Here is a 10,653-nt window from a genome sequence, read left to right on the forward strand (position 1 = left end):
TTATTTAATAAAAATATGTATCAGTGTGATTGGTGCAACTTGGTAATTACATCTTATTAAAAATAATTTTTACTTTTTCAGATACAGCTCCTTTGTATCCTGTATACAGAGTAGCTGTATCTTGCACTGAGACCTGAAACAGCCAGGTCAACGGGACTGACGGGTTCAGTGTCAGCGGGTCCTGTGTGTCTCTGACACGCATGATCCACCTGTTATCGACCACCTGTTATTTGTTCAATTATGAACTTAGATGTGATCGATAACGGCTCGTTTCTGCATGTTAGAGACAGGCAGGACCTGGTGTTACTGAACCTGTCAGTCCCGCTTACCTGATGGATACATGTTTCAGCGCAAGATACAGCTGCTCTGTGTACAGGATACAAAGCAGTTGTATCTGACAAAGTAAAACTAATTTTTAATAAAATGTAATTACAAAGTTGCATTAATCACACTGATACACTGTTTTATTTTTTATTTTTTAAATTGTTTTCAAAGGTGTACATAGCATTTAAGTGGATTAACTGATGAGTGAGACTGTTATGTCCTGCTTTGACTCAGTCAGGTCTCCTCCTCAAAATGTATTGTTAAGCAAAGCATTAGGTGATAATGAAGAAAAATAAAAAGAAGATTTTTTTCTTCTTTAAAGGGGTTTTCCCATCAGAGATATTTATGACAAATCCACAGCACTCACTGCAAAAGGAACTTCCCACTAGAAAAAAGGTGAATGCTAATTCTGTATCCAAAAATCCCATTTGGATATTCTTTAAATGGTAAAAGACTTCAAGACAGCATCCATTGTGGCAAAAAAGTTGGTGTTTAATAACAGATCCCAAAAATACAGAAAGCTAAGTTTCGACCCCCTGGGGTCTTTCTCTAGCATTATTGAGATAGACTCTAGTGGGGTCGATACAATGAATGCTGTCTTCACGTTTCTTACCATATCCACATGATATGTCATAAATGTCAGATAGATTCACCTATATCTAGAACGGGGCTCTCTAAACCCCGTTCTACTACTCTGTGCTGTGGCTGAATCGTGTAATTTTCGACCATGAATTACGGAAACAGCCTAGTTTGCTGAGCTACTCTGTTTCCGCAACTCCCATAGTAGTGAATGGCAGTTGCAGAAGCAGCATAGCATGCAAACTATGCTGTTTCTGTAACTACCATTCAGTTCTATGGGACTTACGGAATCAGCGAGGCTCAGCAAACTAGGCTGTTTCCATAATTCATGGTCGGAAATCACACGATTCAGCCACAACACAGAGTGGTAGAATGGGGTTTAGGGGACCCAGTTCTAAAGATAGGTGCAGGTCCCAGAGTTGGGACCCGCATCAATCGGACATTTATGAAATATCCAGAGGTGGGACCCGCATCTATATGATATTTATGACATATCCTGTGGATTTTTCATAAATGTCTCTGATAGGAAAACCCCTTTAATGCATGTACCTGATTCATTCATTCTCACCTCTAAATTTCACAAAATGATAAGAATCTACATAAGTAACTTGACATATATATGTATCTTTATGCAGGTGATACTCTCGTCAGGTATATTACCAAGGTGATCCAGGGCACGCATTCTTAAGAAGTCAAAGAATGTCTTCCTGTATGTGATGGATATTATAGCGTACTTGAATTGTTTATTGAAACAATAGTACAATAGGGATTAATACAAAGGAGCTCAGCAAGTTTCAATTAATTTATGCAGTGAAGTACAAATATCAGTGTGTAAATTACAAATAGAATGCAAGAGAACACTCTGTATATGTGATACATGTATGTGTATATTTCTGTATGCCTAGGAGTGTCTGTCTGTTTATATAATTAAATACTTTCAGCTGTGAATCCCTGAGAATGTGGGTAAAAAAAAAAGTGGCTCTCTTGATTACACATCCGGTAAATAATAGAAATATCTCTGGCCAAGATTTTTTTTCCCTTTTTATATAATCAGCCTGTGCCTGTTTGGGAATCCCTTTAGCGGCAAATAAATAAAACCAAATAATAATTCTGACTTAATTACATTTTCGGTAAACATTTGTGCTTTATTAGATTAGATTGGAACAAATTTCCACCCAATCTCTGGAGTAAAAGAGAAGCTGATATTGAACAAAACACTTTGGAAATAGTCAGTGTCTGTGAGCCTTGCCAAGAGGCATGGTAAAATGATGCGGAGAAGTTGGTGCTTGTAGTAGACAAATGCCTAAAAGTACTGTGTTAGTTAGTTTCAATGAAATAATCGAATATATATCTTTAGTATTTCTTGAATGTGCCCATTCTGCAAAGATCCAAGGTCAATTTGTGAAGAGATCATGCAGAACTGGACCTTATAAGAGAGAGGCAAAAAGGACAGTGGGCATATGGTTTTATGCTTTATTGATTTGATTATGGATCAACTGTATAGATATTATTACATATTAATTGTAACCTTACCTGCCCTCATCAAGCAGTGTCACTATACTACAATGCTCCTTTTGCTGAGAAGCTCAAGCTATGGAGCTTTGACTGAGGAAAAGCACGACAATCCTACTTAGCCGTCCCCAAATCATCTGTTTCTTGGTTTCCATCTGTTTTAATATTCTAGTTCCTTCACCTTGATTGGCAATTTTCTGGTGTCCCAATCCTTGGCTTTAGTTGAACTATTGTCTTAATTTCCTAGGTCCAATCATCTATCTGGAATGAGACCCTTGCCTTATCATGCTTCAGGATCAACACTCACTTCGTCATCTTTTGTTTCATCTGCCTGAAATCTTTGATAGGTTTGTTTATCTTGTAAATGACTCCAATGAATCCAGTGGGGCATCAGACTTCATTCACGTCTGCGTCGGGGTACCGTTCATGGGTTTCGTCAGGCCTTTCCGTCAGAGGAACCCATGAACGGAAATTAAACGGAAACCATAGCTTTCTGTTTGCATTACCATTGATTTAAATGGTAACGCTTCCATTGTTAATGGTTTATGTTTGCCTAAGGTTACGTAAGGTTTCTGTTTTTTCGGCGGAGTCGATAGAGTAGTCGACTATGCTGTGACAGGATATTCTGAAAAGTCACCTGAAAGGTTATGTATGCTTTAAATCTGAGGATTTTGAATTAATATTTCATAATTATGAGTTTTTATCTCAGAACTGTGTTTCCTTTAAATTGTCCCATTAAATAGTGCTTAGACCCTTAATAGAAAAACATCAAAATATTATTATGTTTTCTGTTTTGAAATGTCTTCTTCCCAACTTCAAGATTTATTAGATGTAATGCCTGGAGCAAACCTGTTGAAAAAACAGCACCATTTCTGCTGTAATAAAAACCAACCAGTCTTTCAAGCAGCTATTTAAGGATATGCTCTTGTTTGTACTGTTGACCTGCTAAACTATTGTTTGGACCATATCTTAATGATCTCCCTATACCCAAAAAAAATAACTTTAGGCAACGTACTGTATTTTGATTTTTACATGTTTCTGTATTGCTTCCAAGTGGTAAACTTATCTGCTGCTTTGGAATTCTGTGGTTAGACAACAAGATATATATGAGACTTTGTAAAGTTTTATGGGAAAGATGGTTACAGAAAATATCTAATTTGAGAATGTATCATTAGTTTGATACACCATGTTTAAGCTGTACGGTATATATACATCTCAAGAATAAGATTTGTTTTTTTGGTGGCAGATACCTTTGGAATTTTTTCTTAATATTATTTAAAAAAATCTGCTGTTTTTTTAATAACTTTGCAGTTGTTCATTCAACAACATTGTAGGGATACTTATGATGTGTAATTAGTCGTCCTCCATGTTGTAAAATATAACTTTCACAATTAGCACTTATTGTTTATATGAGACAGATACTATGAAACATGAGCAGAGATATAAATCTTTCTGAAAGACAAGTCAAGGTATTTCTACTCCTGTCTCCAGTCTTCAATAGCGACATGCTCCTCATTGCCATCAGCCAAACCAAAGATGCCATATGTTATGTTTTACGTTTTTAGGGGGTTGATTATTGGTTTACTGGTTAGACTGGTGAGAACTTGTAGAGGAGAGCTATTTTGCTAAATAAACAAAAATAACAAACATTTAAAAGTGGTAATGCAAAGCTACACCAAAAAAAGTTACAAATTGGATTGACAATACATAGATAGTACCACTATACTGCACACATACATAGTGCTGCCATACAACACACATAAGTACGTACGTACGTACGTACGTACGTACGTACGTACGTACGTACGTACGTACGTACGTACGTACATACATTACTTGCACATACATTACTTGCACACACACATATATTTTATAGTACGTACACATATATACACAATACACACACACATCACACAACACACACACACACACACACACCCAACACACACATACCATACAGTACATACATATTACAACGTTTGTAAGTACTGCAGATTTTCCGCAAAGGAATTTGTTGCGGAAAATCCGCAGCATAATACAGTAGCAGCGAAGTGGATGAGATAGAACAAATCTCATCCACACGATGAGTAAATAATGAGCGGAAAAAAACCGCTCAGAAATTGTCACGCAGTGCAGAGTTTTATTCCGCAGCACGTCAATTGTATTTGCATAAACACTGCCTATTTATTGCGGGTTATAATGGTATCCGTTTGATAGATCTCATGACCATTTTCATAACGTATGCGTTAAACGGATACCATTATAGCCTTTGGGTAACGGATGCTACTGTTGTTCATCTGTCATCACTTATAGGCTACAATGGCATCCATTTAACAGATATGGTATGACTCTCATTACACTTTTTTATGATGTATTCGTTAAACGGATATCATTATAACGTGGCGTTTTTTAACCCCTTCCCGACATTTGACGAACATGTACAACATAATCGGGATTAGGGTAGTATGCAGCGGGCTCAGGAACTAAGCCAACTAAATACACAGCAGGTCCCAGTAGTTTAAGCACTTAGATGCCATGATCTATAGCAACCGTGACATCTAAGACGTTAGACTCCTCTGTCATCTAATTGGCCCGCCCGCAACACGATCACGGGGTTCTGATGGTTTGTCATGAAGGCCTCCAGGTCTGTTATATTAGTACTTCTATTAATAGGCTAAATTGTAAAATGCTAAAAGCCCAAATCTATTGTACAGTGATCAAATGATTGCATATTCAGGTCCCTAAGTGCAGTGTTTCTTAACCTTTTCAAGCCAAGCACCCTCTAGTGACAAGAAGTTCTAACCGAGTACCCCAAAGAAGTGATCAGTTATAAATGTTAACAAAATGGCTAAGCTCACACTGCCATCAGAGGCTTTTTTTAAAAAGACTTTGTCGGCAGTTGCTGCAGTTTTGATGGGAAGAATAGCACAACATGCTTTATGACAAAGTAATGGTCACAATGTCGGAATACCCATATGGACCCTATTATAAGTTAATGGACTCCGTCGACCACCACTGGTGAGCCAGCCCTGCGTCATTGCTTTTGTTCAAAAGAGGAGAACAACATTTTTTTCCTTATGTTCTGCCCATTTATATATAGGACATGCCACCAGCAATGGCATTTGAATCACAAATAGTAAATAAAACCCTGTTTAGCAGACCCCAAAATAGATACAGACCACACACTAGACTTCCTAAATAAAATATAGACCCCGGGCCAGAGCTGCCTTTATACAGACCCTAGGCCGGAACCCCCTTGTATATAGACCCCATACCAGACCCCTCATGTATGCAGATGCCAGACCAGTGCCCCAATATATACATATATATATATATATATATATATATATATATATATATATATATATATATATATATATATATATATATATATATATATATACACTACCGTTCAAAAGTTTAAGGTCACTTAGAAATTTCCTTATTTTTGAACGAAAAGCACAGTTTTTTTCAATGAAGATAACATTAAATTAATCAGAAATACACTCTATACATTGTTAATGTGCTAAATGACTATTCTAGCTTCAAACGTCTGGTTTTTAATGCAATATCTACATAGGTGTATAGAGGCCCATTTCCAGCAACCATCACTCCAGTGTTCTAATGGTACATTGTGTTTGCTAACTGTGTTAGAAGGCTAATGGATGATTAGAAAACACTTGAAAACCCTTGTGCAATTATGTTAGCACCGCTGTAAACAGTTTTTCTGTTTAGAGGAGCTATAAAACTGACCTTCCGGGGGGCGGAGCTAGCCGCTGACTGGAATGGCGGTGTAGTGCACTTTCTCCCGCTTCAGCAATAGCATTACAACGGCTCACAGCGGCATAAGACCTGCTACGGAAGTCTTACTTACCGGAACAGATCCCTGATACAACCGACATCGATGTGGAACATGACCAGGAGACGACAAGTCAAAGCGGAGCCCAAAAAACTCCCGGATTATTTCTCTGCGACGAGCCGGTCACAAGATGGCGCCGACTCCCTGTCTGAGCCGGACGCGCGGCAACATCACAAGCAGCTATCGGCTGCACCAGGTCAGTCTGCAGAGGGGGACACACAGGGCAGGATGGAAGAAGTGTCAGGCCCTGGTAAACGGGGAGCGACTGGATCGGGCCCATCATCGCCCAACAGTAAAGGCCCTGCTTTTAAAAAGGCGCTCTTCCCTCACAGCTTGCCATCACAGGATACTCACCTCATGGCTTCTGATATGTCCGGATTGTCTGAAATTTCAGATGATGCTCCCCTGACCACTGCCGTCATGAAGGGGTTAATGCATACATTGCAGACTTCAATTTCTGGAGTGCTGGATCGGGTACTGGCACAAATTCACACGACGGTGGATGACCTAGGATATCGCACGGATCATCTAGAACGCAGCATGGGAGATCATGCCAAGGCCCACAATGATCTTATCGACGCACATGCTGAGCTTAAGGATGAGGTGAAATGGCTAAAAGACAAGCTCATGGATCAAGAAGACAGGTCGAGGCGAAATAATCTAAAAATCAGAGGGATCCCTGAAGAAATCTCACCCTCTGAATTAACCAATTTTCTGCAGACCATGTTTAAAGCCTTGCTTCCAATGTTTGCTCCACTGGATATAACTTTGGACAGATCACACAGAATTCCTAAATCTAGGGCTGCTCCGGAAAACGCTCCCAGAGATGTTCTCTCGAGGGTACACTTTTACCAAGCCAAAGATCGTATCCTTCAGGAGTCCAGAAAGTTGGGGAAACTCCCATCCCCATATGCTCATATTTCAATATAGCCGGATCTGTCAGCTTCCACCTTGATGCTAAGAAAGCAGTTTCACCCAATCACTTTGGCTCTTAGGGAGCAGAATCTGAGATATAAGTGGGGTTTCCCGGTCATGTTAGTGGTTTCTAGGAATGGTTCCACACATGTGATTCCTACTCCTTCTGATGGGATTGATTTGCTACACAAGTGGAACATTCCCGTCCAGTCTTTGGGAACGGGGTCAGCTAACAAGCCACCGAGACGTCTCCATCCGGAATGGGAATTGGCACAGGGACTCTCTGCCACCTGATTTTTCTGCTGGTAGTATGGTCATGCAATAATGCTATTTGTTGTGGTTACCTTTATTCTCTCTCCCCCACGGAGGTCTGTACGGCGCAGTGTAGGCGCCATGTTTTCCTTTTTTGCACTGTTCTTATGTTAATATTTCTGTATTTAGTAATATGGTACTGTACATTTCATGGTCCGCAAGATCCTATATCTTTGTTTCGAATTCATGCTTCTTACCCAGTCAGACATAGTATGTTCTTATATGCTGCCTCATGCCGATTAATATATCCTCTTTAAATGTAAAGGGGCTCAATAGCCCTTTTAAAAGGAGACAGCTGTGGAAGGAAGCCTTGTCTCTTCACAGTGATGTTCTCTTTGCTCAGGAGACCCACTTCTCCTCCCTTCATCCACCGAAATGTACGCATTTTAGATTTCCCCACATATTTCAAGCATCTCATTCCAGTAAAATCAAGGGTGTATTGATTGCGATAAAGGATTCGGTTGCCTTTCATATGCATCAGGTCATGTTAGACCCACAAGGTAGATTTGTGATACTCATATGTGACATAAACAATATTACTTTTACGTTTGTTAACATCTATCTCCCTAATTCACATCAGCTTAAGGCCTTTCATAAGATCCTCCGAAAGGTAAATAAGGTGAAGAAGGGGTTGTTGATTATAGGAGGGGATTTTAATGAAGTCATGCATCCCTCAATTGATTCCTCAAATGCCCATAGACCCCACTCCAATCTACACCACACAGTACATTTAGAAGAGCTTTATGATGTGTGGCGCTGTCAGCATGGGAATGAGCGTGACTTTACATACTTTTCTGCGCCACACAAAGTATACTCTCGTATAGATATGTTTCTGGTGAGTAAATCTGGTCTTCAATGCATCTCCACATCCACTATTGGGGACATATCATGGTCAGATCATGCTCCCATATCTATAAAGGTCCTAGACCAATTACCAACACCCCCTTTCTCTTCATGGAGACTGAATGATCTAGTATTAGAACATCCTCTCACAAAAGATTTGATGGACACACACGTCCAAACATACTTTGAAATTAATGCCCCTTCCTCAACCAATTGCTTTTCTTTATGGAATGCCCATAAGGCATATATGAGGGGGATGGGGATTCAGGCTGCCTCCAGGTTAAAAAAAGATAAGGAAAAAACTACTAAGGATATCCTCACTCAGTTACATAATCTAGAATCCCTTAATAAATCTAAAGTGACTCCGGACACTTCGCAAAAGATCAAAGTTCTTAGGGACCAACTGCAGGCAGTGCTGATGTCTGGACATATGGCCTTATTTAAAAAATTACAATTCGGATTTTATCTTCATGGTAATAGACCAGGAGCACTCTTAGCTAAAATGCTCAAAAAGAAAAGTGCTAAACAGAGAACAGCATTTTTGATGGACAAAAATGGCAATAAAATTACTCACCCCCAAGAAATTAGTGATCAATTCCGGAATTTCTATCATAATTTGTATAATCTTAAAGAAGATAAAACCACCTATCAACCTTCAGTCTCGGACATTAATAACTTCCTGAGTGGCCTGAACCTTCCTTACCTGTCTGTAGAGGACAGTATTCAATTACAATCCCCCTTTACGATACTTGAAGTATCACAAGCTATTAAAAGTTTAAAGCCAGGCAAAGCCCCAGGCCCGGACGGGTTTACTAATCAGTATTATAAAAGATATGACACGATTCTAGCTCCATACTTAGTTAAAGTGTTTACTGAAGCTGCAGGGACGGGATCCTTTCCGCAAGAAATGCTTGCTGCCACAGTAGTTACTTTGCCGAAACCTGGGAAAACGCCTGACTCTCCTGCTAACTTTCGCCCAATATCTCTTTTGAATACTGACGTGAAAATTTATGCTAAAATATTGGCTGGTAGGCTAGATACACTACTTCCTGAATTGATACATGAAGACCAGGTGGGATTTATTGCCGGACGGCAGGCACCGGATGGCACCAGAAGGCTGATAAATCTGGTTCATTGGGCAAAGACCCGTCGAGTGCCTTCCGTGCTTCTTGCTTTAGATGCGGAGAAGGCATTCGACCGGGTCCATTGGGGATACCTGGAGGCTGTTTTGAGCAAATTTGGATTTGATGGGTGGATAAAATCCGCTATTATGGCACTGTACTCAAATCCGTCAGCTAGAGTATTGGCCTCTGGGTTCATGTCTGCATCATTTTCTATTTCCAATGGCACACGTCAGGGGTGCCCGTTATCACCCCTGATCTTTGCAATGGTTATGGAACCTCTAGCTATGTCTATTAGACAGAACCCAGCCATCACAGGTATTACGATTGGCACCCTTCAACATAAGATAGGGTTATATGCCGATGATGTCATCCTCACACTCTCTAATCCTTTAGTGTCCCTATCGGCAGTGCAACACACCTTAGATTCATTTGGGAAAGTGGCTTACTACAAAATTAATGCTAGTAAATCGTATTTGTTAGAGGTGGGAATATCGGAGCAAGTTAGGAATAAAATCCGTAACTCCTTCCCTTTCCAATGGAACTCATTAAAAATTTTGTATCTGGGTATACAACTCACTAACTCAACGAATCTCCTATTCAAACATAATTTTGCTCCTCTCTTAACCAGTATTCCCCAACTGTTATCTACCTATAGCGGAGTCTGTACTTCCTGGGCGGGGAAAATAGCAATCATTAAAATGATGGTTTTGCCGATTATTTTGTACATGTTACGTGCACTGATAATCCCTCTTCCTAGTTCTTTTTTGAGGAGTCTCCAAAGAATACTTAATAATTTCATATGGGCGCACAAAAAGCCTAGAGTGAGGATGCATACATTATTTCGACACTGGAGACAGGGTGGTATGGGAATGCCAGATGTACAAAAGTATTATTGGGCAGTCTCACTAGACCAACTGAAGTATTGGTGTGCACGTCTCCCCTCAAAGAGGTGGATACATATTGAACAGGCAATGGTAGGTCGACCGCTTACTTCATTGCTAGGGGTTGGTTCACATTCTTCTCCAAATACCTATAACTGTGTGTCCCCCACTGTCGCGACCTCTCTAAAAATATGGAAAAATTACGCCAACAGGCTTCCTCCCTTGGCCCTCACTGCACTTAAAAATTTGCCCTTACGATATTTACTTACCTTTTTACCTGAGATATCGTTGGATAGCTGGATAA

Source organism: Rhinoderma darwinii, chromosome 6, assembly GCF_050947455.1.
Source record: "Rhinoderma darwinii isolate aRhiDar2 chromosome 6, aRhiDar2.hap1, whole genome shotgun sequence".
Lineage (NCBI taxonomy): Eukaryota > Metazoa > Chordata > Amphibia > Anura > Rhinodermatidae > Rhinoderma > Rhinoderma darwinii.